Source organism: Moschus berezovskii, chromosome 24 (assembly GCF_049115385.1).
Source record: "Moschus berezovskii isolate FMDL1 chromosome 24, NW_MosBer_1.0, whole genome shotgun sequence".
Lineage (NCBI taxonomy): Eukaryota > Metazoa > Chordata > Mammalia > Artiodactyla > Moschidae > Moschus > Moschus berezovskii.
In genome coordinates, this window is record NC_142483.1 from 52,619,890 (window position 1) to 52,634,765 (window position 14,876).

Here is a 14,876-nt window from a genome sequence, read left to right on the forward strand (position 1 = left end):
CCCCAGAGAAGGCAATGGCAAGCCACTCCAGTACTCTTGCCTGGAATATCCCATGGATGGAGGAGCCTGGTAGGCTGCAGTCCGTAGGGTCTCTAAGGGTCGGACACGACTGAGCGACTTCACTTTCACTTTTCAGTTTCACACATTAGAGAAGGAAATGGCAACCCACTCCAGTGTTCCTGCCTGGAGAATCCCAGGGACAGGGGAGCCTGGTGGGCTGCTGTCTATGGGGTCGCACAGAGTCGGACACGACTGAAGTGACTTAGCAGCAGCAGCAGCGTTTTGAAACCCAGAAGCAGAATGAATGTGACTCAGCACTTTACAATCCTTTGCTGGAGGTAATTGTAACAGAGGTCGTGTGTCCAACAGAGGTTAGTCACGGAATTGGGGTCACCACAATAAGGAGCATTCTAGCTCACTTCTACTCCTGGCTTCTGAATGTCTTTGAGTATGTCCTGTTAATATTGTCACTGACTCACCTACCGGAGTGTTGTAAAAATTGAATTTAAAAATGTGCATGAATGCAATTAGGAAAAAAAAAAATTATGCCCCTGGACATGATAGTCTGGGCTACATCATGGTGGTGAGGCTGGTCAGTTCTCACTTGAAGGAAACCTCCCCAGCTTCTATGGAAAAGTTTGTGCTGTCCACTGAACCAAGAACACAGTGTTTTGGAAAATAGATGAGTCAACAGGAAACAGAACAGTTTGAGGTTTGCTTTTAGGAGGAAAGTTACAAGAAATCTCAAACTTCATCTCTAATTACTCTGTCACTGACAGACATAATGTGGGAGAACTTGGACATTCTGTAAGTGAAAAAAAACTTAAGATTTCAGAAACTTGAAAAAAAAATCATAATCTATTCTAAAAGTACATGAAATTAGCTACTGTTCCATTCATTCTGCAACACTAGAAGCAGTGAAACATTTTCATCATGCCAGAGGATAAGAAACTGGGAAAGAGCATAAGGGGTACTTTGGCCATACCTTATCTCTATGCCCAGGTTCTTCTTACCCCTCTCATGAAATTCCTTACTTCACATATTTAATGGCTTGGTATACACTTTCTTATTACCCACTTGTGCAACATGCAATTTAACTGATTGGAATACTTTTTCTTGACAATTGTGTTACCAATGATATCTTCTCTTTTGTTCGTCCTAATAAATGTATTGATAGCTCTTTTTCTCTCTCCCTCCTCCCCTCTCACTACCTTCTCTTCTGCTCCACAACTCTCTTCTCATCTATCGGAGAGGATTGCCTAAGTTATAAAAGTGACAGATAATTCTGTCCCTTCTTGCATCTACATATGTAAGCCATCACATGGTAGAGTTAATTTCTCCACCATTTGGATTGGTCCTGTGACTAACTGTGACCCCTGAGACAGTAGAAAACTGACATAAACAGAGAACTGAAAAGTCTTGTGGGGGACTTCCCTGGTGGTCCAGTGGCTAAGACTCCAGTGCTCCCAATGCAGGGGCCCTGGTTTCTACCCCTGGTCAGGGAACTACATCCCATATGCTACAACTGAGAGCTTGAAAGCCACAGTTAAAGATCCTACATGCGGTAACTAAGACCTAACACAGCCTAACAAATAAATAAATAATTGTTCTTTAAACTTAAAAAAAAAAAAAAGTGCTTGTGGGACTATTGTTTACAGAAAAATCAGTATTACTTTGTCACCAAAATCAAACAAAAGTTTATAAGAAAGAATCTATAGACCAATTCCTCTCATAAATATAGACAGAAATCTTTAACCAAATATTTATAAGCAGAATTCAGAAATATATTAGAAGGATTGCACATCATTACTATGTGAGGTGAATTTTGGTGATAAACTGTCTCAAAATTTAAAAATCAAGGCTTCCCTGGTGGCTCAGTGGTGGAAAATCTACCTGCCAGTGCAGGAGGCGTGGGCTTGATCACTGGTCTGGGAAGATCCCACATGCCACGAGCAACTAAACTTGTGCACCACAACTGTTCAGCCCATGCACCACAGCTCCTGAAGCCCAAGTGCCCAGAGCCCGTGCTCTGCAGCAAGGGAGGCCACTGGAATGAGAAACCCAAGGAGAACAACAAAGAGTATGCCCTGCTCACTGCAACTGGAGAAAAGCCCTCCAGCAACAAAGACCCGACACAGCCAAAAGTAAATAAAAATCTGCTTAAAAAATGAAAAAGCACTCAATGAAATCATCATATTAACAGACTAAACAAGAAAAATCACATGACCCTGTAAATTGTTAAAGAAAAAGCACCTATCTGATGAAAGATTAACACTAATTTATAATAAAAACTCTCAGAAAATGAAGAAGGGAATTTATTCAACCTGGTTTTAAGCAGTTTAGCCAGTGTAATAACATAAGAAAAGGAAATGAAAGACAAATGAGAGAAAAAAGAATGCACTTGTCCTTATTTGCATATGACATGCTTATCTACATAGAAAACCCCCAAAAATCTCCCCACAAAAATATCTTCTAGAACTAATAAGTAAGTTGAGTTCAGCAAGATCACAGGGCAGAAGATAAATAATCAGAAATAAGTTATACTTTTATATACTAGCAATGAACACTTGGACACTGAAATTAAAAACACAATGCAATTTATAATTGCTCATAAAATGAATTTCTTCAGTGTAAATCTAACAAAACACGTATACTGAAAACTACAAAATGTTGATCAAAGAAGTTCTAAACAAATGAAGGACATAGTGTGTATAAATTGACAGATTCAACAAAATAAAGATGTTAATTTTCTCCAAGTTGTTATAGTCTTAAAAAATTATAATAAAAATCCCAGCAAGATTTTTAGTAGAATAATAAATATTTTTAAATGTATGTGGAAAGGCAAAAAACAAAATAGAATAATTAAAACAATTCTGAAAAGGATAATAAAAATAGAGGAAGAATCTACCTGGCTTCTAGACCTATTATATTATATAGATACAGTAATAAAGATTGTGGTATTGGCAGAGAGATAGACATAAATATGTCATTGCAATAAAATAAGAGAACTCGGAAGTACAGTACAGCCAACAGCCTTTCTTAAAAAAAAAAAGGTGGTGCAAAATTAATTTAATTGAGGAAGAATAATCTCTTCAACAAATGATGCAATTGGATATCCATAGACCAAAAATAAAACCTTGACCCAAATCCCCAACTGATACAAAAATTAACTCAAAATGGATCATATATATCAACATAAAGCCACACTTTTAGTAGGAAACAATCTAGAAAGAAACATAGAAAAGAATTTTCAGAACCTAGCACTTGGTAAAGAGTTCTTATGCATGATACCAAAAGACAGATACTTTTTAAAATTGATAAACTTGACATCACCAAAGTTAAAAACATTTGCTCTATACAAGATCTTGGGAAGAAGATGAAAAGATAAGCTTCAGACTAGGAGAATATATTTGCAAAACATGTAACAGACAACGTCTAGTACGTAGACTACCCAAGGAACTCTCAAAATTCAGCAGCTTTTAAAAAATCCAATTAGAATATTGACAAAAGACACAAAGAGACATTTCACCCAAGATGATACGCAAATGGAAAATAAGTACATGGAAGGATATTCAATATTGCTGACTATTAGGAAAATGCAAATGAATACCAAAATAACATATCACTGCTGACCTCTCAGACAACAGGAAATGCTGATGAGGATGTGGGGAATTGGGGATGGTGGAATGCAAAATGGTACATCCAGTCTGGAAAACATGTTGAAATGTTCTTTAAAAACAAAACATGAAAATAGCATATGATTCGACAACTACACTATTTAGCATATAATCCATAGAAATGAAAACCCATGCACAAAAGTTTACGCCAGCCTTATTCAGAGCATCCCAAATCTGGAATCAACCTAGAGGTCTTTCGATGGGTAAAGAGTTAAACTGCAGTATCATAAATCCTGCATGCATGCTTGTGTGTATGTTCAGTCGCTAAGTTGTGTCAGATTCTTTTGAGACCCCATGGACTGCAGCAGGCCAGGATCCTCTGTCCATGGGATTTCCCAGGCAAGAATACTGGAGTGGGTAGCCATGTCCTCCTCCAGAGGATCTTCCCGACCCAGGGATAGAACCCACATCTCCTGCATTGCAAACAGATTCTTAACCACTGAGCCACCAGGGAAGCAACATCACAAATCCTACTCAGAAATAAAAAGGAAATATCTATTGCTACATGCAACAACCTGGATGAATCTCAAGCAAAGTTTCTAAACTCTGTGATTTCATTTATATAAATTCTTGAAATGACAAGATGATCAAAATGGAAAACAGACCGATAACTGTGAAGAGTTAAGGAAGGATCAGGGGCAGAAAAGCAGGAGACATGGCTATGAAAAGAGCAATGAGAGTCACCCTCATGGTGATGAAAAGTCCTATCTTAATTGTGTCAGTGCTGATGTCCTGTTTGTGATATTGTACTACAGTTTTGCGAGATGGTGTCTTTGGAAGGAAACTTGTCCATTGAAATGTGCCTTTTGCTGCTGCTCCTAGTACCCTAGCTCATTCATCAGGAGAAACAGCCTGGACTAACCTGCTGAATAAAGAATGACATAAGGTATAGTCACCTCTGTCAACCTGGACAGCGGCTGGCCATCTGCCAGACATGGGAGCACAGTTATCCTTCATTACTCAGCTACTAGCTCACCTGCCAGGTGATGACAAATGCTTGAGGGATCCCAGGAAAGATCAGTCAAACCAACTTAGCCCTGGAACGCCACTCAACTGACCCACAGAATTATCAGCTAAGTAAATGCTGCTTGTTTTAAGCTCCAACATTTTGCAATAGTTTCTTACACAACATAATATAGGCTAATATAGAGTCTAAGCAGCACATTCCCCTGTTTGCCACAGTCTTTATCACCCAGCCTCCCTCTGGGCTGAATGCCCAAGACTACAGGCAATGGCTTCTGTGTCCAGAAAACTGTGAAGCCTCTTGCTGTCTAGAGACACCAGGTCTGACAGGATCATGCTCCTTGGATGCAGGTCACACATGTCTTCCGACCTGTGTCACTCTTAGCTCCTTGCCAGAGGGACAGTCTCTGGTGTCTCCTTAAACTGGAGTTAAGTTTGGGATGCTCATTCCTTTCCCCGAATGCATTCTGAGTCTGAGAAACACAAAAACCCTCCCTTTTCATCTGGCTCAATATCCCTTGTTACCTTGTCTCAGCATCTCTTCACTTTAGGGAAAATAGAAAAAAAAAAATGTTGAGACATTGCTCCTCTTCACCCTCCACTTTTGAAGAGGATGATTTTATTATAAAATCAAGGCTTTGAAATCAGAGCAGGTCCTATTCAGACATCGGCCCCACAATGAAATAACATATTGTTTTGGGAAAGCCACTTAACCTCTTTTAGATCCATCTTGTTCATCTGTAAAATTTAAGGGCAATTGTATAATACAATGGAGCTTCCCTAGTGGCTCAGATAGTAAAGAATCTGCCTGCAATGCGGAAGACTCAGGTTTGATTCCCTTCGTTGGGAAGAACCCCTGGAGGAGGAAATGTCAACTTATTTCAGTATTCTTGCCTGGAGAATCCCATAGACAGAGGAGCCTGGCAGGCTGCAGTCCATGGGGTCGCAAAGAGTTGGACACACTGAAGCAACTTGGCTTCAGGAATGTAATAGATATGAAAGAACCTTAAGCTTCACATAATTTATGGTTGGTGTTTTAGAAACATGAATTCCCTCCCTCAGAAATTTATTTCTCAGGCATGTGCCTGATTAACTCTAACCATCAGAGATGGAACTACTTAAAATCTCTTTCAGTAATTAACGTCTTGGAGACCTGCTCACTGCATTTTCTAAATGAGGGTGTTTCTCATACAGCGGTGTTTCATACTGATATTGGATCGATCTATGAGAAATCAGATTATCAGTAATGACCACAGAGGATCCTTACACAGAGAAGAGAGGACCACAGAAACTCAGAGCCCCTCTTGCCCAGCTCACTGTTATTGACTCACAGAGAAAGGCTGCAAAAGCTTGACCAGAGACACAAATGCTCTTCAATTTAAATTAAAACTGGAAAGAGTTGTCTTTCTTATTCCACTGTGCTCCCTGCTGAATGAAGAGGAAAGAGAAATTGTATAACTGCCCCTTGCTAGCAATCCCTATGCCCCCATCAGGCCCAGTGACCTGAGCCCTTGTTGCTAAAATGAGATGGCAAAGGGACACAAACTAGTGACTCTTCCTGAAGGTGTGTGGGAAAGGCGAGACCAGCATTCATCTCCTGGGTGACAGGAAATGCAAATTAAAAATTAGAGCTGCACATTCTCCACCACCAAACAGGTCAACACTGCAATCATCAGCAAAAAAAACCCATAACTTTTATTAATATAAAAGGGCAATAGAGATGGTCTGATCTCCATTTAAATTGTATCTGCTGTCTTAGCTTTAGGTTCCTCCAGAAACAATTACTGAGACCACTTTTGTACAAAAATGTACTTAGGATGTGAAGGTAACACTGGTTGGGAGAAGAGAAAGTGAAGGGAAAGGAAACCCATACAGGGTGCATTATTAAAGCCACTATACAGTGAGCTGTGCTATGCTTAATTGCTTAGTTGTGTCCCACTCTTTGCGACCTCATGGTCTGCAGTCCGCCAGGCTCCTCTGTCCATAGAGATTCTCCAGGCAAGAATACTGGAGTGGGTTGCTGTTCCTTTCTCCAGGGGATCTTTCCAACTCAGGGATCAAGCCCAGGTCTCCCACATTGCAGGTGGATTCTTAAACCAGCTGAGCTACCAGGGAAGTTCAGTGAGCAAGGGAAATTTAATCACATTGGAAAGTTGTATAGTTATTATGGCCAAGAAGTGAGGGAGCTGTGATACTTATACCCACACCTGGAAGCCAAACCGAATAGAAAATCCATCAACAAATCCTCTTGTCTCCATCTTTAAAATACATCCAAAATCTAGCCTCTTTCCTTATTATCACCCAGGTCCTAGCCACCAGCATCTCTTGCCTGGGTTACTGCCATAGTTTCGTCTGTTTTTAATCTGGTCTCTCTGCTTATCTGCTACCGTACCATTTACTCTTTAAAAAGACCCAGAACATTCCTTCTCAAATTTAGCCATATCATGTCATGCTTCTGCTGAACCGCTCCTTCACCGAAGACAATGAAGCCCTTGTCTTCAGAGTAAAGGCTAAGATTTTAATGATTCTGCAAGGCCCACCTTGATGGGGCTGCTTCACCTTTGTCAGCTCTCCTCCCACCCCACAGCCTCCCCCACCAGCCAGCCTTTCTCCTAGCACCCTCCTCCAGTCGCACCCACTTCCTTGTTGGTCCAAGGCTTTAGGGTCAAACACACTCCCCACTCATTTCCTATTCACTTGTTTTCTCTGCCTGCAATACCTTTTCCCTCATAGTCACATGAATTTCTCTTTTTCTTCTGATTTCTCAGATGTCTTTTAACAAAGAGGTCTTCCTAAGCCTACTCCATGCGGATTAATGCTCCCAACCCAATCCTCAGTACTCTGGATCCTTTTTCAATTACTTTATTCTTCTTCAGATCACTGATTAGATTCTATCACACCACATATTTAACTTTTTTTGTTCATCAGACTTCCTGCATTAGAAATTGAGCCATGGGACTTCCCTAGTGGTCCAGTGGCTGAGACTCCATGCTTCCAAAACAAGGGGCCCGGGGTTCAGTCCCTGGTCAGGGAACTAGAACCCATATGCCACAACCAAGAGTTCACATACCACAACTCAAGATCCTGCATGCTGCAACTAAGACCTGGCTCAGCCAAGTAAATAAATAGTTTTTAAAAAAAGAAATTGAGCAGTAACTGTCTCTTTTAGTTTCAGTTTGATCCTTCAGCTTTTATAACTTGGGTGCTTAATAAATATTTGCTGAGCGGATGGATAAACATAAAAATACTCTCTATAAATATAAACTATCCTAAAAATTTCTAGTGACGATGCAAGACACCGAGAAATGAAAAGTTATCTCTTTGCTCACATTCACAGTTCTTGGCCCAGCATAGAAACTTCATAAATGTTGGCACAGGGGTTAGAATCAGCAAGTGATAAAGTTGCCCTGAGCTGAGCTAAACAATTTCTCGGAATGGCTTGGTTCAGCAGTGAGGACATGCAGGGAGGTAAATGGATTATGCTTCCTACTGTGTATTTGCTTTGACGTTATGGGGCAATGTGGAGCAGTGTTTATTTTTCTTAATTAACATAAGTAACAGATACCCTTTGAATAATGATCCTGAGTGTCAGAGTGTTAGGCAACTTCCATTTGGCTGAATTGTTCTTATCAGTTTTAAATATTATCCCTATTCTTGCTTGAATAATAATGCCACTCCTTTCCTAGTCCTGAGCTCTCTCTCTCTCTCTTAGGAATAGGTGGGGGCATCAAGGATACAGCAGATGATTTCCTGTTTTGGGTAAACAGTGCTGACCTGGGCAACTTTCCTAATGGAATTAACCACAACTATGATTCGCTTTGAATCTATAAACCTTCTGTCTCCAAGAGCGATTTGTGGTGGAGGATAACACCACGGCACAGTTCCACTGGGCAGCCCCCCAGCTTCCAAAAAAAAGAAAAAAAAAAGGAGCTGTGATATTTATTTCGCTATTCAGCTTTTCAACAGCCTGATATGAAAAATCAACTTTTCTCAAACCAGACAGTCGGTTTTTCAAATGCAATGTCATTGTTTTCTCTCTTGAGAGAAGCAACTAGATTGTCAACCTAACTAAGCATCAGATGACTTTATTACTAGATCATAAAGGAAAAACTGTATTAGGAATCTGTGCTTTGGCATTAGGCTGCTATAAAATATCTCTAATTAGGGTTGTAAAAAATGATGCTTTGGGAAAAAAGTATTTGGTCTACAGTAGCTTCCCAAAAGGTCAACGCCAGAGCTCTCATTTAGACTCTGAAACCAAAATTACTGCCTTTAGTGTTGATGGAAAAATTTTTAAAAACAGTGATGTAGTGAAAATACCTCTGTGCTGGCAGTCAGAAAGTCTGAATTCTGTTCCAGCCTCAGCACTAAAGAAACCACATGTTTCTGCAGGAGGGAAGGGCTAGCTTTGGACTGAGTTTAATTCCAATTCTATAAAGCTGAGAAACAGAGTTGGGCCTCTGTGCTCCAGGCATAGTTGAGATTTCTCTTGCAGGGGCTTAAATATCATGTAATGCATCCTAATCTGCCTGTGATCTGATCATCTGCAGCTATGGTGTGGCCACTGGGAGGCAGAGATTTTGTCTGATTCATCTCTGTATCACCACCATTTCGTTTAATGAAGAATTTAACAGATAATAGATGCTTATTAAACAGGTACAATGTTTTAACTGTGTAGTTGGCAGAATGCCCAGTACCTTTTCAGAAGTGATCTCATTTAGTGTTCGCCATAACCCTGTTACAGGGGTATCGCTGTACCCTTTCCGCAGATGAGGAAAGAGGCTAATGTTACTTTCTTTAAAATCTGACAACCAATAAATGGTCTTATTAGTAGGAGGCTGAGAGTTCTAATCCCTTTGTTGCTAGTTTGCCAGCGGAACTGATGTGCCCGGGGCTCAGACCAAGCACTGTGGGTCTGAAAGAGACCACTCTAGGCTCACAATGCAGTGTCCCCTTCCAGCCTGAATGGCGACAGAAGACCTCAGTACTCACACATATAATGTTGAGCAGGACAGACTGTTTCCTGAACATAACCCTTTTCATACACTCATCAGGCTCTTCTCCTGCATGTCCCTGGGTTTTGGCCAGTTGCAGGGGGACTGTGACCACTGCCAGCTGACTGAGGCTGAGTATGACCATACTAACTCTTGGGCTGACCTCTCTCTGTGTATCTGGGCTTCTCACAGGCTTGTCTGCACTTTTCCACTAACAAGCCCTATACTTAGTCTGAGGAGGTGTCCCTGGGGTGACCTTGGGCCTCTCCATCACTTTTGGTCCATCCGCTAGCCTCTGGAGAAAGTGAAAGTGTTAGTTGCTTAGTCGTGTCTGACTTTCTGTGACCCAGTGGACTGTAGGTCACTCCTTTGTCGATTGGGATTCTCTAGGCAAGAATACCATGTGTGCACCTAAAACTCTTGAGCTACCTTGGGATGAAGGCTGCTTAGCTTGAGAGTCCAGGTCTAAGTGTGAGAAGAAGGAGCAGCTACAGCAGGGCCTCCAGCCTGCGGGTCAAGGAAGCTCCCTCAAGCCAGCTTCATAGTGTCCCTTCCCCTAGGGGCTGTACTGAATAGTCCCAAGGTCTCACCTTGGACTTGCAGGCACAGTTCCCCACTCTTGCATGTGTACACATCCCTGTACATGCTTTTCATGTAAGTGTCTTTCAATCTATGTAGACTCTCTCTGGGCACAAAGGTGCCAGGTATTGTGCATTTGGCTCCAGAGCTCCCTGCCCTGGAATCTACAGGAGCTGGCTTTCTTTCAGCAGTCCACTCATCTAGCCCAGCTGCAGCATATATCCCCTGGGCTCAGGCCTTTTCAGGCTTGGAAGCTTCTCCATGATGTGTTACCAAGACAACCTGGCACCCTGGCACTTTTATAGCCAGCTCCATGATGGGATAACATCCTTGCCTGTATGTATGGCTTGTTGGTGTGATTCAGTATATCACTCAGCAAAGACACCTAATGTTCATGAAGATAGGCCACCTTCCTGTTCTGTCTAGACAGAGGAGACACTGGGTGCCAGGATGATGCCAGTGACCTTCTGTCTCTAAAACCACCTGTGAGTCAGACGTTTGGAGACACCACCTTTCTGCTACCCTCAGACTGTGAAATAGGGATGTACAGGGAGTTTGGAGCCCTCACCAGTGGGGAGGAAGTGAAAATAATGGCCACCCTCAGAAGCAGGACCTCAGGAATAGAACATTGCCTCTGACTGAAGCAAGTTACGGCATTTAACATTTAACAAATGTTAGAGCTCAACTCATGGCACATGATGGTATCTCAGTAACAGCAACGCAAACCACCATGGAAGCCCAAGTCAAGAAGGATCGGGGTCAGCGCCAGCTCAGGAGGGAGTCAGGGCCAGCAGGACGCGTCTGCCAAGAGAGCAACACGAGAACTGAGTCCTCAAGCTTGAGTAGAGTGTTCAGGAGGAGAAGGGCACTTTACACATGGAGAGCGGCTCAGTTTACTAAGCTCCTGCTGTATTCTGGGTCACCCAATCATTCCTTTTCCAAAAATCACAGGAATTGATTGCATTTTGTACAGTATGGTGTGAGAGGTGCCACTTCCGTGTTAGAGACTCAGTTTCCCCATTTGACTAACAGAACAACTAGCTCCCCTTATCTTTTTGGCTTAGTGGGTTTCCCTAGAAGGTCCTGACTCAAAGAATCTCATCAAAAAAATTTATGGAGGGGGTGCACTTAGGTAAAATATATGAGGAAGGAAAGGCAGCAGGGGAAGAATGCAGTCTTCACAGAAGAGGCACTTCAGCCTGACCCCATGGGGACCTCTGGAGCATGACCTGCACTGCAGTCAGTTCTTGTGTGGAAGAAAAGGGGCTGGCAGTTTGCACCCTATGGCAATCAATCATTGATCAAGTTCTGACTCAAGGAGGAAGTGTCCCATAAAATAAGGTAGCTCCTTTTAGAGCAAAGGTAATTCTTTAGAGAAAGGAGGGGCCATGGGATTCTAACAGCTGGTGCTCTCAGTAGTTATGGCATGGGGGTACCTGCTGGTGAAGTGGACCTGGATGGGGCTCTTATGGCTTCCAGGAAAACCTTCTATGCCAGGAAGACACAGAGAATAGTTGGAGGTGCCCAGTTGTCCCATTAAACCAGTCAGCGTCTCCTACACACCTGCATCGAAAACATGAACTTGACTGGAAATAATGGTCAAAATGGTGCTTCTCGGCATCTATATTCTGCTGTTCTTTTTCTCCTGTTCTTGCCAATACTGTGCCTTTTTGATCCCAAGCTTGGTTCTCATTTCTGAAGCGCCTTGAAGTTTACTCCTCCAGGGGATGGTCAGGCTGGTTCCTTAAACTTCCAGGGCCCCATGGATAGAGAATAGCAGCCTCAACCTCAGGCCCTCGGAAATTAATCCCCTGCCCTGTCTACTATTCACAGGTGCCCTCGGCAATCTCTCTTCCAGGCAGAACGGACATACCAGATGACTCATCTGAAAGTTTACAAGCAGAATTTCTTCAAACATTCTTTGCCATCATGCCTGTAAATTAGCATTTTTATAGTCTCTTATTTCATGGACACCAAAACTGAAAGTATTGTTTTCACATGAAAAAAGCAAACTATTTTTAGCTTGCAGAGGGAACAAGATGATATATGCTGCAGTTGTCAACTGTCTTTTAAAATGTATGTAGCACACTGGAACTCATAAATATTTAAAAGGACTAAATAATTATCTAATGTTCCCCAGCCTTCTTTTTCAAATGATCATTTCCACAGGGAGCAAGGGAGCATTTGTTCCCTGTCAACTGTCCAGACACAATTATCATCTTGGAAAACTTGTCCCTCCTGTTTGTTGCTGGTTTTGTCACTTTTGACTCACTACTCAGGTCCCCTTCTTCATCTCCCCACTGGTTTCAATGCCACACATTTGGCATGTGTGCAAAATACTTCCATCAAAGGCTCCCTGGTAGAGGCTCTGACCATCCGGGGAACCTGCTAGAGAGCAGTCAAAAACAGAGGTCAGGAATACACTGAGTACAGGTTTCCTCTTCCTGAAATGTCAGGGGATCCTCTGGGCAAGGAAGCATGACAGATAATGTCTCGGCCATCTGGGACATTCTTAGAATGTGTCTACAGGATAAGAGGTTTTCCTGGATGAGAAAGAACAGGAACAGAAAACAGAAAGAGCAGAGGAACTGTAGTTCTGTCTTGGCCACTTACTAACTGTGTAACTTTAATGCACTTATTACAAAGCAAGGCTTTATAACAGCTATCTTGCAGGTTTACTGTGGGAATTAATGTGTCAAAAATTAGGTTAAAAAAAGAGCCCAGTACCAGACACCTAGTAGAAGCTCAATAATTGGAAATGATGTTCACTTTTATCTTATTATGATCTACTCTTTTAAGTAACATAATATTGAAAATTATTTCAGGAAAAATGGTTCTAAAAATATTTCACATACGTTACTATTGTCAGTACAGTGGGGAAAAAAAGTATATGTTTAATTTCCTTGATGTCAACGTTATTAGCATGAGTTACAGTTTAGCTGTGGGACCTAGATGACCCTCAGGCTTATTGAAATATGTAGAGGTGATTGTCCTGCACTAACTGTTGTTGGGCTTCCCTGCTGGCTCAGTGGTAAAGAATACACTTGCCAATATAGGAGACATAGGCTTATTTGCTGAGTCGGGAAGATGCCCTGAAGAAGGAAAGGCAACCCACACCAGTATTCTTGTCTGGCAAATCCCATAGACAGAGGAACCTGGTGGGCTACACATCCATGGGGTCACAAAGAATTAGACACAACTTAGTGACTTATCAACAACAACAAACCGCTGTTGGGCTGTGACAGGTTCTATTTTGGTCTGCATCTATGTTTCCTGTCTTCCCTATTTCTATGTTATATCTCAGGCATGTTTTTGCTCACAGCAAACTCTCTTATTGCATTTCTGCCTCCAAGTTGATATGCATGTATAAAACAGATCTCCAAGCTTGGTAGGATTGAAAATATTCAGGATTTCTGTTCCTGGGAATTGGGAAGACAATATATCATATAAGTCCTACCAATAACAACACCTAGAAAAAAATTTGATGAAAAATAATAAACAAGATTTTAATGCATAACAGGTCTCTAAAGAATATAAGAGAAATATCTAAGGACCAAAAGTGAAGGAGAATTTGAAATCAGACATGAGCAGGCACTGACGTTTCAGCTACTTTGGAGGTAACTGAAATTCCAATAACTGAGAATTAGGGTTTTAACACCCACATATGGTTAGGAGAAAAGGACAGGCAAATACTAATATTCCCATAGAAGTCTGGGATGCTAAAAATGCTTCATCTTCCTGTGATAAAACAGACTAGGATTTTTTAAATGGCACCTCAGTCATAAAGGTGGGGGGGGGCAGAATCTACTTTGCTATGAATTCTGAATAAGTGAAAAGAAAAAAAAATGTCCTCTAAGAATTTATAAATATAATTCTCTGTTCATAAGGGTGTAAGTTTGAAACTTGCAATGTCTGCATAGTGCAAGAACCCCCAAGGTAAAATACATTCAGACAAAAGGTGGACCTAGGCTGGTTATACCTCAGGAGGGTCAGACAAAGGCATTTTTTTAATCTTAGCCTGGATTCTTTAGAAAGCAGAGCCTGTGGCAAAGGACTTTTTAGGCTTCTATTTTTTTAGGGTCAGTGAGAAACAGGGAGTGAATCTGGGAAGAAAGCAGAGCTGCCAACAAGAGGACGTGCTGTGAGGTATGCCCTGAGAAGCGCAGCTGCTTTCTTGATGCTTCGGGGACTGTTCTCTGAGTAACCACACAACTACATCTTACCAGTCTTCTCAGAAGAAGCCAGAGCAGCTCTATTTCTTGGCTTTCATGTTTCATTTGTCAACAAGCACCCCATGTTAACCATCCCAATGTCCCAGTGATTGCCGAGCCTGGTCTTTGAGGTTCCAAACGCTGACACAAAAGGAAGCCCTGGACGAGAGACAAAAGCAAGCAGGGTGAGCATGCAGCTAAGTGATGTGGACTGTGTCTATCTACATGAAGTCAGTAGGAGTCCAGGGAGCCAGTGACCACAGTGACCATGGGAATAAGAGGTAGTTTAGGCCCAGAGGCTCTGAAGTGGAGTGTAAGTAGTATCTATTAACATATGCATGATTACCACAGATGAGATACCTTTGACAATGCATTTGCAATATAAAATTACAGAACACACAAAGAAGCAAAACATCAAGAGCAAAGCAAACAAGCCATGATAAAACTCAAGA